This window comes from Cricetulus griseus, chromosome 3 (assembly GCF_003668045.3).
Source record: "Cricetulus griseus strain 17A/GY chromosome 3, alternate assembly CriGri-PICRH-1.0, whole genome shotgun sequence".
Taxonomy (NCBI): domain Eukaryota; kingdom Metazoa; phylum Chordata; class Mammalia; order Rodentia; family Cricetidae; genus Cricetulus; species Cricetulus griseus.
In genome coordinates, this window is record NC_048596.1 from 262,959,419 (window position 1) to 262,982,037 (window position 22,619).

Sequence of the window (22,619 nt, forward strand, 5' to 3'; positions counted from 1 at the left end):
CCTTAAGTCCTTTACTTTTAGAGCACTCTTCTCCTGACCATCACCTCACAGATCCTGAATGACCCTGGATCATCACAGCCATGCTTCTTGGCTGCCCACAGAGCTCTCTGACCAGCTCTTCTCATCTTCAGAAGACCATGAGTTCAGACTCTCTCTCTCTGGGGCTGGCTTGGTCTGCTGGAAGTAATTTTGTTAACACATGTTTTCAGAAGTCAAAATCAGACATGTTTCCTATTAAATCAGAGAAGAGTTTTGCATGTAAACAGTGCTGAGGTTTCTGTCCAAGCATTACTGGTTCATTTCAAGACATGCAGAGTCTGGGAAATACTTCAGAATAGATGGTTCTGCTGTTATCTTTTACCGAGATCACCCTGGTATATGTCTATCCTGTATTTGACACATTCTCCAGCCTCCTGATCCACCCCACAGACAGGCAGGAACCCGGGCAATTATTGATGGACAGGCAAGAAAAGGAAAAGCTGGGCCTGAGACAGCTCAGTTGCTGAACATAACCCAATCATAGGAACCATCTGCAGTCCATATCTGCTTGGGCTGATTTCATGATATCACTAGCATCCACTGCTAAGTCCTTCTGAAGATCTCCTTTCAGAGGCTGGCCCAGTGGCTACTCCACAGTAGGAGCCTCATTTCCATATGGACTCAGATACATTCTTGCCTTAAGCTCCAAAGCTCTACAAGACCCACTATGACGTCAGCTCATCATCCTCTGCAGCCATGCTACCTCTACCAACTTAGAGGTCTGGCCCTTCCTTGTTTCTGAGGTGAGATTTGGGGTGAAAATGTCCTGTGGGAGCAAGAAATCTGATATTCTTGCAAATGGCAGACCTCATCCAAATGACATGAAGCACACATTACTGACCTGTCCTGCAGATAAACATCCATCTTGTAGAAACGAAGGAAATACCTGAGTTTAGAGTTCTTTCCGATTTTATGCTTTATACAGAAAAGTATGTTATTTTACGAAAACTGCTAAGAGTTCTCAACAGACAGACAGACAGACAGACAGACAGACACACACACACACACACACCCTCCCTACAAGACACATATACATGTAATTTTAAAAAATAAATCTTTTTTTAAAGGACCTTTCAATACTCAAGACAATATGAGTAGACAAACTGAGGTTCATGAAGCTAAATTGTACAAGTCAAAGCCCCAAAGACAGGTGCAATACTTACAGGTGGGGTTTCAACAAGTCAGACATGCAGAAAGACTGTTTCCAGCGGTGGGGGGGGGCATACAAGAAGAGGGGTGGAACAAAGGGGAGAGACTGCTCAAAGAAAGCAAAGCTCCCTCTAGGCTGGAGGAGGAAGATATTGCTTAAGAAGAGACTGTCTTTGACATTCTCACCACAAAGGTGTTGATCAAGTGATGGAAACACTAATTAGCTTGATGGACTTTTTCTATATGTATACAAAGATCAAAACATAGCATTGTCCAGGCAGAGTTTTAGGACAAGGGCAGAAAGGAGCCACATTCTTTGTTAAAATATCACAAGAACACTGTCTATGCCATGTATTATTATATTCTTCCCTTCTGAAACTTCTTGAATCAGCTCTCATTATCTACATTGCTCTCAGCACCTGTCTTCCATGCTTCTCTTACTATGGCCCATGGAACACCACTTAAAGTGTGTAACCATTTTTCTAGTTCAAAGTCTCAAAGGCTGTATTTCTTCAATAGTATGGTTAGGTCTGTCACAGCAATATTCCAGTCCCTGGTGCCCGCTTTTACCTTAGTCATTGTTCTATTGCTGTGAAGAGGCATCATGACAAAAGTAAAAGCATCTAATTAGCAGCGTGACTATAGTTTCAGAGTTTAGTTCATTATTGTCATGGTGGGGAGCATGGCAGCAGGGAAAAAAAAACACAAAACAACAACAACAAAAAAAAAACCATAGCATTGTAGCCCACAACAACAAAAGAATATAATCTTAGAAATAACTTTGTCAGGAGGAAGAGGTGTTATAATGTAACATATATATATATTTAAAACTTGGTTATAACACAAATATCAATCCTGCTATGATAGCACTGATGTCAGTAACAGGGTGACATGGGTACACCTGTATCCATAAGCTGAGACCAAACACAATTAAAGCAATAGGCTTAGTAGTTGCCACAGGTGGCATGGGTGAGGAAAACAGGGGAGCAGTTAGCATTCCAGTGTCCCTAGCTGGCAACATTCCCGTCTTACAGAGACACTCAGCAGATTCTGTCTTCCTAGGAGGCCAGACTCCCTGATGCTCTTGGGTACTTCTACTTATAGTTGGGCAAAGAGGAAATGAAATATAAATCTAAATGCAATCTCCAGGCCACCCTGGCTGTGATCTTCCCCCAATTGTAGCAGTAATGTTCTGCCCTTGCACTGTGCCCATCATCTGAAGAGACCAAGATCCCGCCCAACGCATACCAAATAGCCAAAAATTAAAACAATCTTAGGTTGCTGATGCTGCAGACTTCCCAGAGCCAAGAGCATGTATCTCCTGTCCTTTGGCAATACATTGGCTCCTGTCTTCTCAAAGCCATGGCTCTGAAATAAAGAAAAGACTCTTACAGCAGGGTCTAGATTCCTGCTAATGAGCCTGCTTTAAAATAAACAGCGTCATCCTTATTTTTGAAGAATCAAGAGATTTAGTCTACAACAGAGAATCCTCATGCCTCTGGACAACACCCCAGACACATGTCTAAGCTTAAAGGGACCAGCAATGTCAGGCCACATGGGGCACAGCTTTGTCCATATGTCCAACAGCAGACCATCTGAACCTCTGGAGCATGACACTACTGTGTGAATCAGATCTCTCAAGACAGCATCCCTTGAGAGTGGCAGAGCATAGAAGCCATGGTGAGAAGATGTGTGCCGGTCAGGAGGTAGAAGCAGGAAGAACAGGAGTTCAAAGTCATCCTCAGCTATATAATGAGTTCAAGGCCAGTGTGTGTTGCATGAGACCTTTTCTGAAGAGGAGGAGTGCTAAGTGGCAGAAGGAAGACTGGGTATCTATCTGTTCAACTGCATAAAGCAGAAAATTGTGGGGGCGAGAACATGGGACAAAGGAAGGGTGACTCAAAGCCACCATGCTGGAGTTGGCACCTATAATATTGTCCTCTTTGCTGACAGGCCCAACCCAGCCAAGAACCAGACATTAATGATGCCACAGCCTGACTCCAGTCTAACAACGACAGGTCTTTCAAAGACCTGAATTATTAGATGGTATCTACTTCAAATTATATTCAAAATGCTCAAACACAGGCCAAGTGACGGCACACACCTTTAATTCCAGCACTCAGGAGGCAAAGCCAAGTGGATCTCTGTGAGTTCCACATCAGTCTAAAGCACATAGAAAGTGAAGACCAGCCAGAACAACATAGCAATACACTGTCCCTAAAATAAACAAATAGCTCAAACATGTGTCTGTTTGCTATGGCTTCCAAAACTGTGCCCTAGAACTAACATGCTGGCTGCCCCTGCAGGACCAGAGCAATGCAAACATAGAAGTGAAGTGTTAGCTCGAGGTCAGGTGGGAAGTTGACTGGATCACACAGTGGTCCTGGGCTTTAAGCCGGAAGCAGATGCAGTGCAGGGAAGGACAGACCTTCTGAGAAAGCCATCCAGCCCAGGAAGAACCTGGGGTGCGGATACAGCCAAACTGGGCCAGGAGGTGGGGAGAACAGTAGCCAAGGGTCACACCAGGCTGGCGGTGGCCATCTGAGTCTCACAGTGACTTTCATGTGAGCACGCATGCATGTGGGCACATGTGTGTATGTATAAAGGTGTGTGTGACTGGAGGCCAGAGGACAAGCTTTGGTGACATTCTTCAGTCAGTGTTCATCTTTGCCTTTGAGACCAGGACTCTCACTGCCCTGGACCTCACTCAGTGGGCTAGGCCAGCCAGCCAGCCAGCCCCAGAGATCCTCCTGTTTCTGCTTCCCTGGCATCGGGCAACACAAGTGTGTGTGGCACCATGCCTAGCTTTACATGGGTCCTGGGGATCAACCACGGGTCATCGTGCTTCTTTGACAAGCACTTCACAACTGAGGCATCTCCCCAGCCTGTCATGGTGACTGACTTAAACAGTGCTATCTGTCAGACACACCCCTGCCATGGGCCATCGAATCACATCTACTCTGCAAATACACACGGATTTGAGAAGAGGGAAACCCTGTGTGTTAAGTCCCTTTTGGTCTAACCCAAACACCTTACAGCATTAACTCTCCAGAGGATTTATCTGGACTCGTGGCTTCAGGGGATTTCCATCCATCATGGTAGGGAGAACAGGGCAAAAAAGACTGGGTCTGTGGCATCAGGTAACGTGGCAGAATGTGTCGTGGAAACTCAGATAGTAACTAGCCAGAAGGCAGGGACCATGACAGAACCAAGTGCAAGGGTACGATCTTCAAAGGCATACCCCTAGTGGCCTGCTTCTGCCATCCAGATCCCACTCACCCCCTACTATCACAGCCTCCTAAAATAGCGCCACCAGCTGGGGAAACAAGCACTCAAACCATGAGCCTGTTGGGGGCTTTTCAGACTCAAGCCATAACAAGGAAACGGGATCCCAAGAAAAAGGAGAATTCTGGCACGCTGTCGCTTGTGAGTCTCTCCAGGTGGCGTAAAGGATTTCAGAAGCCACCATGTATGTGCCAGGCCTTGCATTTCACCACTGGCCATTGCCACACCCCATATCCTCACCAGACTTCTCTGCCCACATTCTAGCTACCCAAAGCTGAAGTGACTTCCAGAATTCTGGGGCCATCCAGTTTTAGGTGGCAAACATTTGTTCATCTGAAAGGGAGATTTTTTTTTTTTTTTTGGAACCTGTGTACTAAAACTTTAAGCCTAGATGCTAAAGAAAAGCACTTGGCTGATTTTCTACCATTACAAAAGATCACAGAAGATTCAAGGTGGAAGACATGTTAGCTGGCAAGGGCTGCTGGGACAAAGTACCACAGTCTCACAGTGCTAGAGCCTGGAGATCCTAGAAGTGTAGGCCCATCATGTGAGCCTCCTGAGGTTCCTCCTAAGAGATCTGAAAGGAAATCTGTACCATGCCTCTCCCCAGCTTCTGGAAGGTTTTTCACTTTTTATTTTTCTTTTTTCTTGTGGAATGGAATCCAGGACTTTGTGCATGCTGGGCAAGCCCTTTACCACTAAGCCACACCCCCAGCCCAAATTAGCTTTCTTAGTTTTCACACATTAGGTCATGTGGTACATGACTTTCTGTGCCTGGCTTATTTCGTTAGACCTACTGTCATGCCTGCTGTCCATGTAACCACACAGGACAAAAATTTTATTCTTCTTTATGGCTGGATGCATTCTAACCAGTATTTATGAGTTTTCCAGGCAAAGTCACTAGGAAGAAATAAAATAGGTGAGGGGAACAGAAGCATGCAACAGCATACATTTGAGGCAATGTTACAAGCTAAGTACCATCCCATGATGGCAGCAGACAAGATCGGTGGGGGAGGAGGGGCTGGCTAGCTGACAAAGCACAGAGGACCTGAGACCAGGGGATATGTGAGTGGCATCTTGAGAAAGGAGATACAGAGACATATATCTGTAGACCTTATCTGAACTTGGTTTCTGCAGTTTCAGTATTCATGGCTAACCACAGTCAAAGATATTACATGGAAAATTCCAGAAATAAACAATTTGTGTGAGTTTTAAACTGTGTGCTGCGATGAAATCTCACACCACCCCACTCCATCCCACCCAGGATGTGAGTCACACCTCTGTCCAGCATATCCACTCCGTCTTTGCCACCTGCACCTGTTAGTCACTTGTAGGAAAGAGGTGCCTCAAGTCCCCACCCCCTCGCTGTTTTTGCTCTTACTGGTCTTCCACCAAATAAGGATATTGAGAACAATTCTTAAAAGGAAATGGAAGTTTCCAAATGCCATAGCAACATGCAGCCTTCCTCACAAATGCAAGGGGGTCAGTCTCTGCTGCCTTCCTGTATGTTGCTCATAATCGCTCTGTGACATCAACACTTCCTCGGAACACTTAGAGGAAAAGCCAGACACTTCTGCTACTAAACCCTCTACAAACTCCCAGTGCAACCTTGGAGGGCGGCACTTCTACCTGGAGTTGGGGTGAGAGACTGGCTGTGCCTCTGATTGGCTCTGTGGCTAAAGCTGACAGCCGGCCCCACCCGCCTGTGGAGACTGAGCCAGATGCTCTCTACAGCAGGGCTAATTTTAAATGCTGGAATACAAAGCCGGCTGGAATGACTGCTTCTGACCTTGACCTTGGAGTCAGACATCAGGGCAACCTGGGACAACTTGGACCAACTGTAAGCAAAAAAGGGATTGCCTGAAGAACCAAGGAGACATTCCTCAGCTTCCAGCTTGCTTATGTCCTGCCCCATAACATCATTGCAAACTGAAAATATCCTAAGGAGAAAAGTGCACCACTTAATGTGCCTAGCCTATGGAACATTCTAGCTTAGACCCTCAGAAGATGATCTGGCAGCAGCGTGACTGTGGGGTTGCCCAAGAGCTTTGTTGGCTACCACCTCTCAGCATCACAGCAGAGACCTAAAGTGCTTATCACTGCCTGGGAAAGACCCCAAACCAAAATTCTAACTATGTTTCTTACTAAATGAGTACTGCTTTCCCACCATATTAAAGTTAAAAACAATCATTAGGCAGAGCCATTAAATCAGGCCATCTGCCTGCACTGAGACTTGGTTTCTTGTGGTCCACAAAAGATAAAGCAGCCAAATATGAGAGCTTGAATGAGTCTCAACAGCCAAATATGAGAGCTTGAATGAGTCTCAACAGTTCTTGTCACTCTAGGCACAAATCTTACCCTTCCCCCACAGCACTCTCACGGGTACCTAGAGCATCGAGGAGCAGGTATGTGATTCAGCCAAAAGTCATGGCCACTGCCTTAGGTATGTTTAACAGAGACACCACACTTGCTCCCACATGGTCTTCCAGGAATAATACTTCCCGGTTTACACAAGGCTGGCTCTGGAGTGTGTACAGTCACTGAGCTGCTAAACAGTCCCCAGAGTGAAGTAGGAAAAAAGGCAGGTGAGAGGGCACACATGCATGCAATCATACACACACACACACACACACACACACATACATACACACACAAATATACATGCATACATACACACACACACACACACACAGACACACATACCACCTACACACACACCACCTACACACACACACACACACACACAAATACATACACATGCATACACACACACACAAATACATACACATGCATACACACACACACACACAGACACACACAGACACACACACCACCTACACACACACCACCTACACACACACACACAAATACACATGCATACACACACACAAATACATACACATGCATACACACACACACACAGACACACACACACAAATACATACACATGCATACACACACACATATACATGCATACACACACACACACACACACACACACACACACACACACACCACCTACCACCACTACCCCTACCCAATTCTGTTCCGACACATCCCTCCATGGTATAGAATGTCCAGCTGAGCCATGATTCCTTGCCGAGTTTTCCCACCCAGTTTTGGGGAGTGCTGGGGATCGAACCCGGAGCTTCATGCAGTCTCAGCAAGGACTCTACCAATTGAGCTGCATCTCCAGCCACATCATCACACACACTCTTTAACCACGCTGAAGTTCCTATTAGATCAGGCAGTGACCACGAATCCACTCCCAACACTCAGAGGATTCTCCCGGCACCTGGACATGACCAGGAGTGTGAATGAAGGGCTGTCGACCTGGCCGGCTTGTCACAAATCCAACTCTCTTATCACAGACTCAGTTCCTAGGGTTGTTATTGTGTGTGTGTGTCCTGCTTGTACCATCCCTGGATTCCAGACTCCCAAATGGAAAGTGAGTGTCCAGCAGATGGTTTATGGGGTGTAGGTACAGGGATTTCTGCCTATTGTTTAGCAAAGGGAACTGTGCACTGGTATCCAGGCCTCATGCCTACAAGCAGGCCCTTCCAAGCACAGTGTCTTAGGCCTAGATGATAAGCCAGGTGGGGAAGCACAAACCCCCAGGCCTCGAGATCATCTTGCCACACCTTAACATTAGGGAGGCTCTCACCTGTGGCTGGGCCAATCTGATTCAATGCTTCGATGCTCATCTAGGGACCACCTCTGGCAATCCTGGCCAGGCTGTTAGTAGACATTAAAGTTTCTCAGAACCAGAGGACCCTGAAAGTTCCGGGTCACTCTCCTGGGAATACAAAGGAGGAACAAACCCAGGGGAGTCTAGCACTGGAAATCTTTCTCCTTTGCCAGATGCTTCCAGTTCTTGACATGGGAAGGGCTTTGTGTGAGCATATTAGCATGGATGCTCTGTATCCATGTGTAAGCACACATATGTGCATGTGGAGGCCAGAAGTTGACTTTTGAGTGTCATCTTCTATCACTCTCCACCTTCTTTGTTGAGATGGAATCACTTACTAACCCTAAAGCTCACTGTTTTGACCAGAAGGGCTAGCCAGTACATCTCTACCTCCATCTCTACCTCTACCCTAGTGCTGGAATCTCAGATGAATGTTGCCAAGCCCAACTTGACATGGGTATAGGGGATCTGAACTCAGGCTTTTGTGCTGGAGTAGCAAGCAATTTACTCATCCCCCCCACCCCAACCTTGGAAGTGAATTTGATGCTGTCTGGGCCCTAATCCATGGCCATTAGCATAACCCAAAGATCTAGGATGAAGGGAATGGACATGTAGTATAAAGGCCTGGTTGAGGTGGTAGCCTGGCTGTACAACCAACTGGGCCTGGTAAAATCAGAGAGAGCTGGGAGTTCAGCCATAAGGAACAAGAGGCCAGAAAGAACAGAGGCTCTGTCAAGGTCGGTCCATCCTGAAAAACTTGGAGCCCCTGGAGATGGCTTGGGACTTGATGTGAGAAGACCTCCCAGATGCTTAAGGGGTGAAGACAACCAAAGGCCAACTTGCCTGCCTTGGACCTAGGTGTGGTGATATCTTGCTTGTACAAATAAAACCTATCTGGAGATCAAAGGATGGAGCTTGCCACTAGCTAACCATAGCGGTCTGGAGGTCTGTACACTGTCAGTGCACTGTCTTCCCTGCTGTGATAGTTTGAATGTAACTGGCCCCCATAATCTCACAGGGAGTGACACTATTAGGAGGTGTGGCCTTGTTGGAGTGGGTATGGCCTTGTTGGAGGAAGTGCGTCATTATGGGGGCAGGCTTTGAGGTTTCCTATGCTCAGAATACCACCCAGTGTTTCAGTTGACTTCCTGTTGCCTGCAAGATATAGGACTCTCAGCTACCTCTCCAGCACCATATCTGCCGGCATACAGCCATGCTCCCCACCATGATGATAATGGACTGGACCTCTGAAACTGTAAGCCAGCCACCCCAATTAAATATTTTCTTTATAAGAGTTGCCATGGTAATGATATCTCTTCACAGCAATAAAAACCCTAACGAAGACAACTGCCATTTCAGGGGACGATGGTACAAGACCAACAATGGAACCAAAGTCATCAGACTGAGCAGTGAGAACCAAGGGCAGGAATGTTCACTCCAAAGATACCGGACACAGGCTAAGTCAGCAGGTTACATTCACCCTTGGGGCCAAGGGTACTTCCTATGCTGACATGGGGGTCCATGTTGTGTGTTCCGTCCACTAGGCCACACCCAGAACCTCCCTCCATTTTCATCCTCTTAAATGAAACAGGCATGTGTCACTGCAGTTTCACTAAGAGAACTTCCTGAACATCCCATACCATGTGGGAAACAGCAAAACATTACACTGCCTCCCATTGGAGTCCACCTCCAGTCCTGTGAGCATACTATCAAAGAAAAGAATTCCATTTCCGGGTGACTTTCTGTTACGTTTTTAAAATGCAGGTTGAGGAGAAGGAACTGAACTGCCCTCCATGAGGTTGCTTCAAAGACTGCCTGGGTTTTTATCCAGAGCCACAGGGTGCAGACAGCTTCTCCCCTTGTGTCACTTCCTTACATTATGTCTGCTCTCACTCGGCTACAGGCATCTCAAACCCAGACATTATCCTTTCTGTTTTGTAGTCACCTCAGCATCGACCAAAGTGTTCTGTGCATAGTAATGCTTGAATAAATGCTTATTAGATGAATGGAACACGCAACAAAAGGTAATTTTGTTCAATATCCAAAATACAATGGGCCCTTGCAGATTCCCTGCAGGGACAATTATTGAATCATTTGAAGATATATAGATCTAGACGCACAGGCAGCAAGCATCCCAACTTCTTTCAAATCACCATTTCTTAAGGTTTCCTCAATAGTAGTATGTTTTTATAACTTCAGACAAACAAGCAGACTAGCAGAGATGGAAATCACAACAGGAAGCGAGGCATTGTGGGGCATACTGTCTCAAGCCGGAGGATCATGAACTGAAGGCCAGCCTGAGAGTCACAGAGAGAACCTCTAACAGTGGTTCTTTCTCAACCTGTGGGTCTGCCCCCTTGGGGGGGCAAGCAACCTCTCCACAGGGTTGCCTAAGACCATATGAAAACACAGATGTTTACAATGCCGTTCCTAGCAGTAGCAAAATTGCAGTTATGAAGTAGCAACAAAAATAATGTTATGGTTGGGAGTCACCACAGCATGAGGAACTGCGTTAGAGTTGCAGCGTTAGGAAGCTTGAGAACCACACTGCCCTACACCAAAGAGTAAAAATAAGGTAGCAGGAGGAGCAACCTAGATTAGGTAAGAGCTATACTAAGCCAAATGTTAAAGAATAATCACACTCAAATACAGACACACACACACACACACACACACACACACACACACGCACGCACGCACTCACGCACGCAAGCGCGCGCACACACGCACAATTATCTGAAGCTGTCAATCACTCTCTTTTTAATCTGCCAGTTTGCTGATAGGGACGCATGGCAGACACACTGCACAGAGACATGCAGTCTGTCAATGGCGGCCATCCATCCCTGGCCGTCAGACCTTACAACATACATTCCCATGGCCTTCTCGCATAAGGAGAGCATCAAACGCCATCTGTCCTCACTATAGGCTGGAATGTCCCTCTCCCAAAGCTACTGGCATCCTAGCCCCTGACATCTGTGAAAGCTACCTTATTTGTAAATGAAGTTGTCTCAACCAGAATGGTTGCCATCAGGATAACAAATGATGGTGAGGCTATGGGGAAAGAGAAAACCATATTCAATGTGGTTTGGAGGGTTAACTGGTATAGTCATTATGGAAAACAGTAAGGTTCCTCAAAAACTCAAAATAGAACTACTGCATAGCCCAGACACACCACTCCTGGGTATATCCAGAGGACTCTAAGTCAATCCACCAGAAGGATACTTGGGTATACATGTTTATCGTTGTTCTAGTCACAATAAACAGGACATGGATCAATCAATCTTGTTTAGTAATAAAACCAGCCTGATCAAACAGATAAATGCATAAAGAAATGTAACACACACACACACACACACACACACACACACACACACACACACCCTAATTAATTTTAGGCATCTATAATGAAAAATGAAATCATGACATTTGCAGGAAAAATGGATGGTATGGCACTAAAAACCATATGTTAAGCAGATTAAGCCAGACTTGGACAAATACTGCATGTTTTCTCACACACGCAGATCCTAGATTTTATTTGTAATGTGTGAGCGTGTGTGCCCATGCGTACATATGGGAAAGGTCATGAAACTAGAAAGGAGACCATGACGTAGGAGGGAGTGCTCCTAGAAATAGGAGTCTAGGGGAAGGAGGGACTGTAATACATGTGACATGGAAGTAGAAATAGGGTTACAGAGGAGAGAGGGTAGGGGACAAGCAGGAGTTGAGCGGGGGAACAGGAATGCTGACAAAAAAGACAAATAAGAATGAAGTATATATAAAAATTCCATAATAAAACCTGCTACTTGGTATGCTTGTTTAAGAAGAACCTAACCAAAAGAAAAACAAAGGATTATCACAGGTCTAATTAGCTCTAATTAACGTCGGTCCCAGCCAATATGACTGCTATTCTCATAAAAGGGGAAAATTTAGAAACAGACATACACACAAGAGCAAACACCATTTAAAATTAAAATAGATAAATTAAATTAAAAAGACATGAGGGGATGCTTCTATGAGCCAAGATCCCTCATAGACCCTCTCAGTCCTGGAAAGAACCACACCCCCAAAGCACCTGGACTTAGAATAAACCCCCACTGGTCACGGTTAAACCTGTTCTTCTATGGTTTGTTACATCAGCCCATCCAGTGGCTAAAACCTCCAAGAGCAATGCATAATCCCACAGACAACACATGCAGAGGGTAATATTTGCCCTATCATCCTAAAGAGAGAAGAGATGGGATGCCAACAGGCCCTCCCCTGCCCCCACCAGTGCCCATTCTACTCCACAGCCTTTCTGTGACACTTCTCTTAAACAAAACAAAACAAAAAACAAACAAAAAAATCCCACCACTGCTGAGCAGGCCCCTACAGACTTGTGATCTTAGCCAGTTTAGGAAGCTGAGACAGGAGGATTACACATTCAAGGCCAGCCTTGAACTACGGAGTGAGAGACCCTGTCTTAAAATGAAAACAGAGAACGCTCAGTGGGAGAGCACACGCTTAGTGTATGGGGCCTTAGGTTTAGTCAATCCCCAGTACCTCATAAATGAAAACAAGAGAAGAAAAAAAACAAGAGGAGAAAAAAACATTTTAAAATAAGTAGCTAACACTACCCACCGGTTCCTCTGAATGAGGAGCACAGCCTTCCCCATCTGTGATCACATGGTCCCCACACTCGAATGTCACCTTACAGAGCAGACACTTCCTACTCTCCACAAGTCCGCTAATCGTGTTCTCCACCCTCCCACATGCCACCCAGGGGGACAGCTGGCAGCCAGGATTGGACACCAACACTGCCCAGTCCTTTGTAGGCTGCAAAGGGGCAGAGGACAGGGACAGTTGCTCTACAAGGGACTCTAGGGAAGAAACCGAGGAAGCGCCTCAGACCCCAGGGCCTTGGCCTCACCTCTAGCGGCTGCTGACAGGAAAACTGGTTGTGCGGATGTGAAAACCTCAAATACACGATAAGTGGCTTTAGGTAAGACTTCCTGCTGTCTGACTCTGTGGCTCTCCCTCAAGTTTGGGATTTAGTCACCCGAGGCCCCCGGACCTAGATCCCTCTACACATGCTCTATACACATGCGCACTCATGGCCTCCCGTTCTTGTCCTGGCAAGCATCTAGCAGAAGCGTGTGCCTCCTGAACAATTCTGGAAGCTTGGCAGCGGGTGGATGAACGTAGGGCATGTGGGGGAGGGGGCATGGTCAGGTTTCTGACCCAGTTGAACTGAGGGCACACCCACAATTGCTTCTCTCAGAAGTCCCTATCACTGAGTCACCTCAGTAATTCCAGACGCCGCCCTTTGCCCTTCTCGGGTTTGGTTTCCTGAAAGGGAAAGCCAACCCCAGGCTCAGAGAAACTCCTTGTGAGTAGGAGGGCCACCTTGTCACTGCTTTGCAGGCACCGGGGACCAGAGTACGTGTTATTTTAAAGAGGAAACCCCACCCTAACTCACCATTGCTGTGACAGTTTGACAGTCATGACAGAGATACAGGAAGGGTATCATTAAGTCACATAACCATTGCAAACCCCAAGTCCCCTGCCGCTGCCTGTCAACTGTCATCCCAGCACCTGACGTCCTATCTGAATGCAGGAAGCCCATTCAGAGAAGAAACAAACAGCTCTGCCAAATTAAGCATAGACACCTACACACAGGGCGAGACACGAGTTGCTCAAAGGTCAGATCCTGACGTCACCTGCCTACACTACCTGTCCCCACACCCACACACTAGAACCTACCCCAACCAACCATCACCTCCTGCATTCCCAGCCAATCACCACCGCATGCATGGTCAGCCCTTTGGAGGCCACAGGAAAAGATTCAATTTCTCACTCTCTACAGACTACAGACTTCTCATGTCAGGCTTGTGGGCGGGGGTGGGGGGGGCACCCATAAGCAAGTCATAGCTGCAGCAGCAAATGCCAGCTGGGTGGGTGTCCTCTACCATAATTTAATTTTGGCAGGATGAGCCTGGAATTGGTGGCAGGTCCCATAGGTTGGGGGCTGAGCCCCCAGGACTGCGTGTACATCCAAACACACAAGCTTTAGATTTTCACTGCAAGCCCAGGCTAATCTGCCTGCCTCTGACTTGCCTGCTTTAAACTGGGGCTCTATTAAAAATAGTCATCATAAAATAAATAGGCTATGAAGTAGCTTAATGGTAGAGCCCACAAACAGCTCTGGGCTCAATCCTCAGCGCCATTTAAAAAGCAAACAAACAAAACCAAATGAATGAATGAATGAATGAATGAATGATTCTATATCCAAGTGTGATAGTACACATGTATAAATCCCAGCATTTGGGGGTGAGGTACAGACAGCAGGATTGCATGTTTAAGGCCAGTCTGAGCTGTATAGGGAAAGTGTGGCTCCAAATTAAATTAATTATTTAGACCAGGATTAGTTAATTAATTAAACCAAGGTTCCTGTCACCTCTTCCTCTGGTTCAATTAATTTGCTTGTACAGTTCACAGAACCCTGGGAAATACATCTACTGGTTTATCAGAAAGGATTGCAAAGCTGGGTGACAGGCACTTGCTTCATGGGAATGAGGCCCTAAATTCAATTCCCAACACGCACAACAAAAATTACAAAGGGCACTAACCTTCAAGGTCAGGGGGCACTTGGAGCTCTTCCGTCCCTGTCTGGAAGTGCCATTCCCTCAATGTGTTCTCCCTAGAACAATGGGGGGTCTACAGATACTTCATTACAAAGACTTGGTGGTAAAAGCCATAGACAATCCACTTGACCTGCACCCTTTCTCTCTTCCTTGGGGCAGCGGCTCGGCTGAGAGCCTCGCCTCTTTAACCCTGCCAGTCTTTCCTATGCCGTTCGGTCCTCAGTCTGAAGCTGTGCAGGGGATGCCAGCCTTCTGTCCATTCACCAGCCTTCAAAAGCCACTCAGCACTGTGAGATTCTACGGATTTTAGGATGCCTGCCAGGAAAAAGGAAGGGATATCAGATATCTATGATCTACACTCCCGAGGCCTCCTTCAGCAGTACTTCCAGACAAGACAGTACTTGGCTCAATGACTCCTCTAGCTTGACTACTGTTTGGATTCTTGAGCGTATATTGCTGGACACGATCTGGGCACAACCTCCCAAGGCTGGAAACTCTCTACATACTCAGCCCAGCTCCAACTCAAGACAGTCCTCAGCTCAACACCGACTGTCCCAATATGAATGTGGGGTACAGGATAACACAAATAGCAGTAAGCCCCCCTTGCAGTGAGAGCCCATAGGGTAAAAGCAATGTGAGGTTTCTCTGCTTGAGTGTATCTCAATGGCTGTTCACTTGAGTGGCATGCACAGGGCTCCATCCCTAGTACTGCAAGAGAAAGTGGAGTGTTTAGCTGGAGTGGTGGTACGCATCCTTAATATCAGCACTCAGGAGGCAAAGGCAGGTGGGTCTCTGAGTTCGAGGCCAACCTGGTCTATAAAAAAGGTGTGTGTTGGGGGCAGAAAATGGAGTTTTTAGACAATGTTCTAATCTTGAAAAATGTATATGTACACATATATACACACACATATACACATAAAACACACTGAAATCGAGAGAGGGCGGGGAAGAGAGAGAGAGGGAGGAAGGGAGGGACTCTGTCCTGCATCCCACCCACTCCTCCATCAAATTTTTGTTGATCGGTATTGCCATGGATACAGATGTAGGCTTGTTCCACTTGTTTTTTGCTCACTGGATACAGGTTAACTTTTAAACTACCATTGAAGCAAGACTGGAAACCCATCATATATAGGTAGGTAGAACTTGATCCCTCTTTTGTTACAGATGGTTAATGCTCAGCAGGTGTTGACTCTTGACCTATGACCTCAAGATTTGGGCTTTTGTGGACTTGGATACCCTCTCACAGACTCATGAGGAGACCTCAGAAGCCTCAGGCAGGACTCCCAGGGTAAAAGCTGTCCCATTCAGTTCTCCAGGTACTATTGAGAAGAAAGAAATGTTTGCAGATAAAAATCAGGAGACTTAGAAGAAGACATAGGCTAACCCTGCAGAAAGCTGAGCTGTGTCCTGTCCCACTCAGAGATGCAAGAGCCCGGAAGTGGGGAGCCCATCCAGACAACTCACTCTGATGAAATATGTGGGATACTTTAGCTCCTTCCTGATAACTAACAGGTAGGTTAGCGGGCATGGGAAATCAAAGATGGAGCTTTTCTGTCAGAAATAAGAACTACATGGCCAGGGCTGCTCTGCCCACAGCTCTGCAGAGCCCAGGCTCATGACTGGCTGAGGACATAGGGAAGATGGCAAGGACAGCACAACCTTCCCAGTCACATTCCCCCCTGTACATCCTGACTCAGACTTTGCCAGAAGCAAATGGGCACTTGCCAGGGATCTGAGCCATGACCTGGAATTTTCCATGGCCTAAAATGGAAGAACAATGGCTAGAAAGACCCATAACACCCAGAACTGTATTCTGAAGATAGCAGGTGCTTAGGAACTATTTGTGGGCGAGGATAAATTGGCCTTTTCATGAGCAACAAGCCAATGAGAAGGCTTGACTGCTCAATGGCCAGGGCTCCCTGACATTCTGGTGGAGGGATGGGAATCACCACTGCACCTTCTCAGTCTGAGGTCTCGTGAGGTGGCTCTGGGTACACTTTGAGACACACCTGATTGTGAGGGAGCCTGGCCTGGATAACGCTTGGTGTCTTTTCTTGCAGCCATAAACAAGACTGATTATCAATGGAGCCTGGGCTTCACAGCCATCTGGAAGCAACAGACTCAGCACAAGCAGCTGATCCTCCATGCATAAACCACCCCATGACTAACGCTCTCTCTAGTCAGGGAGAGCTGGACCTGGAGGCTTCCACTGGCTTGGTTCTGGGTGTCCTCAATCATTTACTTGGCTATTGGGAGGATGGTGAAGCTCAGCCCTGGGTGCTCCTCACCCTTTTCCTGAGCGCTTTTCTTTCTCTTAACTCCCACAGTGTCTCCTTAAACTCCAACTCAGCTTCCTAGGGCTCATCCTGAAATTCTTTTCTTCAGCAAAGTCAAGAATACTGGCTCCATTTGAGCAGTGGCTCACACAAGAACTCTCCACTGTGGGGCTGACAGTCTTCCCACCCTCAGCCTCACTCCAGGCTCAGCTCTTCCCAGAAAACACGCAAGCCGGGCTCAGACTTTGCCAAACAAGCCACAGTTCACAAGACCAGCATTCCACCTCTCAGAATGATGGCTCCTGGGACTGCTACATGTCACATGGGTGTAACAGGGACTGTGAATCAGTGAATATTCAATAGCACTCTAGGCTAGGCCTCAGTGAGTCAAGACAACATTTCAAAATCCTCAACAAACAGGTTTGAATTCCAGCTGCCCTGGTGTCTGGAACACCAGGTATACAAGTAAAACACTAACCAAAAGTAACTTGGGGAGGAAAGAGTTATGTTGCCACATCACAGTCCACCTCTAAGGGAAGTCAGGGAAGAAACTCAAGCAGTAACCACCACACTTTTTGGCTGTTTTTAACTCTCCCATGACCACCTGCCTAGGAGTGGTACCACCCAAGTGCTCTGGGTGCTCCCATTAAGAGTATCTACAGAGCTGGGTGGGCATGATTCACACCTTTAATCCAGCACTTGGGAGGCAGAGACAGGCATATCTCTGTGAGTTTGAGGCCAGCCTGGTCTACAGAGTGAGTTCCAGGACAACCAGAGCTACACAGAGAAACCTGTCTGGGGACAAAACAAACAAAAAAGAATGCCTACGGATATGCCTATGGGCCAATCTGATAGAGACATTTTTTTTCAAATGAGGTTCTATCCTCCCAGGTGACTCTAGTTTGTGAATGGGTAACAAAAAAAAGGGGGGGGTGTAATAAAACCCCAAACAGCACTGAAAGCAAACCTCTAGAGGCCTGGTGTTTCCCCAGCAACCCCCCACACCCCGATCAACTTCTCACCCCTGAATGAACGTTCCAGTCTGCTTAACAAGGTGACAAAATAGGTAGATCAGCTAGCTTGAGAAAGGACAGAAGCACAGACAGCTTCATTAACACGTGTGGGGACATGGCTCAGGTGATTGCCCAAGAAGCAGTGAGATTCAGAAACACACCACCCTTCCTCATAAGCAGAGGGAGAGATGTGGCACCCTCCATAAGAGCCCAAATGTAGCATCTCCCATCACTTGTGGCCTTGATGAACATTGTGGCTTCACACACTTGTCAATTCACCTCTAGTCAGGTCAAATATGAGAGCTGGCAGCAGAACCCAAGCTCTGAAAAGTCAAGTAACCAAACCTCTGCGAGCTTTGCCAAGCCCAAGCCTTTGTAGGGAGAACATTCCTTAGAATGGGGATGATCCTCCCACCCCTGAGCCTTTCCTGGGTCACTTCATTTCCCCAGCAGGAGTCCTTCCATCCGGAATCAATGGGAAACCTGGCCTATTCCATGTCTAAAGGGTGGGACTTAAACTCAAATTGGAACTGAGCCACCGGCTTACAAACATCACAGGACACCAACAAACAGGTGGCTTGACACAGGCCCCCAGTTCCCACCCTCATCCTCCTTTAGGATGGATCTGGCCAGTGGGTTTGCTCCTCTAGGTCAGGAAGCAACCGCTGGGCTGCTGGAGGTGTGGCTCTGTGGATGGAGTGCTTATCTACTAGCAAGGGAAGCTAAGGCTTGCATCTGAGATGGGCAACACATAAACCAGGCTCACACACACACACATACACACACACACACACACACACACACACACACACACACACACACACATACACACACACCCTGTAGTCCCAGAACTTGGGAGGCAAAAGCAGCAGAATCAGAAATTCAAAGTCATTCTCAGCTACACAGTGAGTATGAAGTTAGACTGGGCTACATGAGACCAGGAGCAAAACATCTCCCACTCTTTACCTGAGTTCAGCAAACCAGCACACCAAGATGTCATTGTGTAGAGAGCACCCGTCTTTTCAAGCACAGTATCACAGTCGAGCAATCAAGCACCACAAATGGAAGAAGGAAAAGGCTTAGGAGCATTTAAAGATGCAAAGCATGGTTACCTGCAACACAGCCCTGGATGCTTCCTTAACTGTATCCCAGCATAGACATCTCCAGCAGGGTTTTCTAGGCCCCAGAATGCAGAAAGGAAGACCCTGCAGAGTGTTTTGCTTAGAAGTTTTGTATGGACTTAGGCATTATTGCCATTTTGCTAGGCAGTACCCTGAACTTGCCTCTCTATCACAGGAGCCACAGATTAGTAAAAGTGAACCAAAATTTAAAATTAAATAATTTAAATGAGCTAAAATTTGTATTCAAGTGAGCTAAAACTTAAATTCAGTCCATCATTTGCACTAACTACAACTGGGGGACCTGGAGGGAGGGGCTTCTTATCTGGACAGAAGAGCTGACCATCATCACTGGACATCGCTGTTCCCGTTACCACTGCCCTATCTCAGGACTGGGGGCTCTTATTTCTCAGCAGGTATCCATCCACTTGGCACTGTGAAAATGGTGTAACAGATCAGGCCATGGCCAGTCACTAGTCTTTTTTAGCAAAATGGAAAAACTAGAACATTCCATAAGATATCACATGCCAGTGGAAGAAGGGTGTCATGTCACAAAATCCAGATTCCTCCTTATTCATCTATTAGATATATGTATCCTATAGATCATATGCATGTGTGTAAAACATAAACTCACCCCCACAGCAGCAGGCTGCCTGTGCCCTGGTGTCCAAGTGATCTCATGCTTACTAATTTTCCCCTTTCCATATGACTGATCTGGACCAGATGAGTTCTCCATAAGTGCTTCTCCTAGAATCCATTTCTTCTGGTCATAGACCTGGGCAACTGGACAGTTTCATATACCCATCGGGACTCCTGTGTCCACAGATGGGATGTGGATACATACACTCAGCTGAGCCCAGGCCTATTCTGGGGTGTGTGAAGACAGGCTCTTTAGTATGTAAAAGCAGAACAAAGGCTGACCATAGATAGCATCGATAGCAAAGACCAAGAGGTGTCCAGAAATCAGCCTTGCTTGCCTGGGCCACAAGGTCTTCCCTTGCCAGCTATGGTTATGTAGTACTACAGTACACACACACACACACACACACACACACACACACACACACACACACACACACGTACAACACCATGGAGGGCTTGTCCCCCCACCATGATAGCTGATTCTGTGTCTATGTGGACGGGCCACCATATTTAAGCATATGGTCATATCTAATTCTAAGTGTTTTTGCTGTTTTTTTTTTATGTGAAATTCTTGTTTAAATCCATAGACTGAGTAAAACAGATTCTCTGAATCCTGTGGGTGGGCCTCGTCCAATCCTTACCTTAAAACATGTAAAAGGCTGCCCTGTGAAGGAGACAGCAGACAGTCTGTGGACCAGCAGAGCAATTCTTCCCTGGGGCAAGAGTGGCCCATTCCACTCCAGAGCCCACTGACTGGTGTTCTTTCCCCCAGTTCTCTCTCTCTCTCTCCTCTCCCTTCCCCACTTTGACCCTGCTTCCCTGGAGAGCCCAGGTTTCCTTGACTTCCTTCTTCATAATTCAGTGCTCTCTCAAATGCTTCCTCCTCTTGGGTGACTACCTCTGATTTCCTTTACCAGAAATAAGTGTTCTTTCCCCTGGGGTCATTCCAGTAGTATATTGCTTGTATTGTGTGAATTTGTACGTGCATGCTAGTGGGTGTGCATGTGTGCATGTGTGCATGTGTGCATGTATGAGGCTGGTGTTTGAACCCAGGCCCCCCAGGTGTGCTAAGCAAGCAATTAAATACCAACTACACTCCAGACCCTATGTCACATTTTAAAAAACATTACTGTGTCTCATATTGCCATTAACTGGTTTTCTATGTCAACTTCAAAGCTTGGTCCATGAATCAGCAATACCCATCTCTATGATGTAGGCTAGAGATGCAGATTCTCAGGCCACCCCAGACCTACAGAGCTAGAATCTACAGGGGGTGCCTTTTTATGTCACACTTTATAAACTTTGTGAAGTATGACCCATGCCACTTGCAAGTGGGTGGTTCTTGGCTCTGAGAAATTAAAAAAAAAAAATCCATACTTTCAGCCCTGAAAAACTGAAATAGCTGGGGGTTGTGGAGGGGGGGGCAGCACGTCTGAAACCTTCCTTCCCAGATGTTCCTACTAGGCAGCCAGCTTGAGAACCACCATAAAAGAACCCCTTGTTTTATAAGAGGAATGGAGGCCACAGAGGTTAGAGGACCTCTAGGAGATCACAAGAAGAAAACTCATTCCTACCAAGCTTACCTGAAGCATTTCCTAAATGCTTTAAGGGATGAGAGAAAGACCAGTTAAAAGGACACCTGGAATCATAAGTCCAAGGCCAGCCTGAGAAACTTAGTAAGAGGCTATCTCAAAATAAAAGGGGTGGGGGAGGGGAAGGTCTTAGGCTACAGCTCAGTGATAGGGTTAGAAAGCCTGCCTAACATGTAAATGGCCCTGAGTTCAAATCCCAGGAGGTAACACACACACACACAAAGAAAGGAAGAAAGAAAGAAAGAAAGAAAGAAAGAAAGAAAGAAAGAAAGAAAGAAAGGAAAGGAAAGGAAAGGAAAGGAAAGGAAAGGAAAGGAAAGAAAAAAACATGGAACCCCCAGGGTCATCCAATACCTAGGTGGGATAGGATACTTTCGACACACCAAGTATCTCATAGGTCAAGAAGAACCATCAGGGTTCACTACCATAAAAAGAATGACTCATTTTGGTTGGATTGTAGGAAGCCTAGTCATATATAAAAACCATCAAACATCTAAACAAATGTGTAAAACGAGTCCTGGGAAAGATGTGTGCCACCCCTGGTGTCGGGTGACCCAAATGTGACCTGTGTGGCAGCACATGAGCCTCCATTGGCTCCTTGGCTCTCTTCGGAGCCTCATGATTCACTGTTATATAACTTTTTTGGAAGCTACAAGGCAATACTGCGCCTTCTGTGGGTGGCCATATGGCCTGGGTTTTCATCTCAGAAGAAGGCAGAAGGAAAAAATAAGAGAAATAAACCCAATTTCTTCCCCTTCAAGTTAACTGAGTGATTCTCCTAGAGGGGTCTGAATCAAGAGCACTGGTTTCTTGTTCCTAGAGGTGAGTAAGAGAATGTCCTCTGTCTTTTAGAACAGCGAGGGCATTCCCGAGAGCCAGTTGCAGCAGCCGATGCAGTGACAGCACCTGCTGGCTGCAAGCATGACAGGGTGGTGCTCTCCAACTCCTCTCTGACTACAGTTTATCATCAACTATCTGACCTGGGCTTTGCTGTAGCAAATAACCCTGACCTGCCCAGGACTTGTCAAGATCACATTGTTCCTTAGTCTAGTGGAGCCTATGCTTTGTAAGGATCTAACAGAAGATGATACTAACTCATCCCCAACACCCACTGGGCTGGGAAATCTGTGCCCAGAAACTATACAGAACCCCCACTGAACTGCTGGCTTGACAGTTGGTAGGAGCAGCTACCCACAC

General features: G+C 46.6%; 1 protein-coding gene across 7 annotated transcripts in view; it reads right to left on the reverse strand.

Moving 5' to 3' along the window:
• Positions 1-22,619, reverse strand: part of Gfod1 (glucose-fructose oxidoreductase domain containing 1) — a 100,339-nt gene that overhangs the window by 62,494 nt on the left and 15,226 nt on the right. The window contains exons 1-2 of one of the 7 annotated variants that reach the window (XM_027410437.2): positions 13,068-14,734; positions 2-177 (exon numbers count right to left, since the gene is read on the reverse strand). The exons of 3 other annotated variants lie outside the window; for them this stretch is intronic. The gene's annotated coding sequence lies outside the window, so the exon portion shown is untranslated. Of the gene's footprint in view, position 1; positions 178-12,778; positions 13,017-13,067; positions 14,735-14,766; positions 14,948-22,619 lie in introns of those variants that run through there. 3 more of the 7 variants (XM_035442935.1, XM_035442937.1, XM_035442936.1) reach the window with 3 other exon arrangements.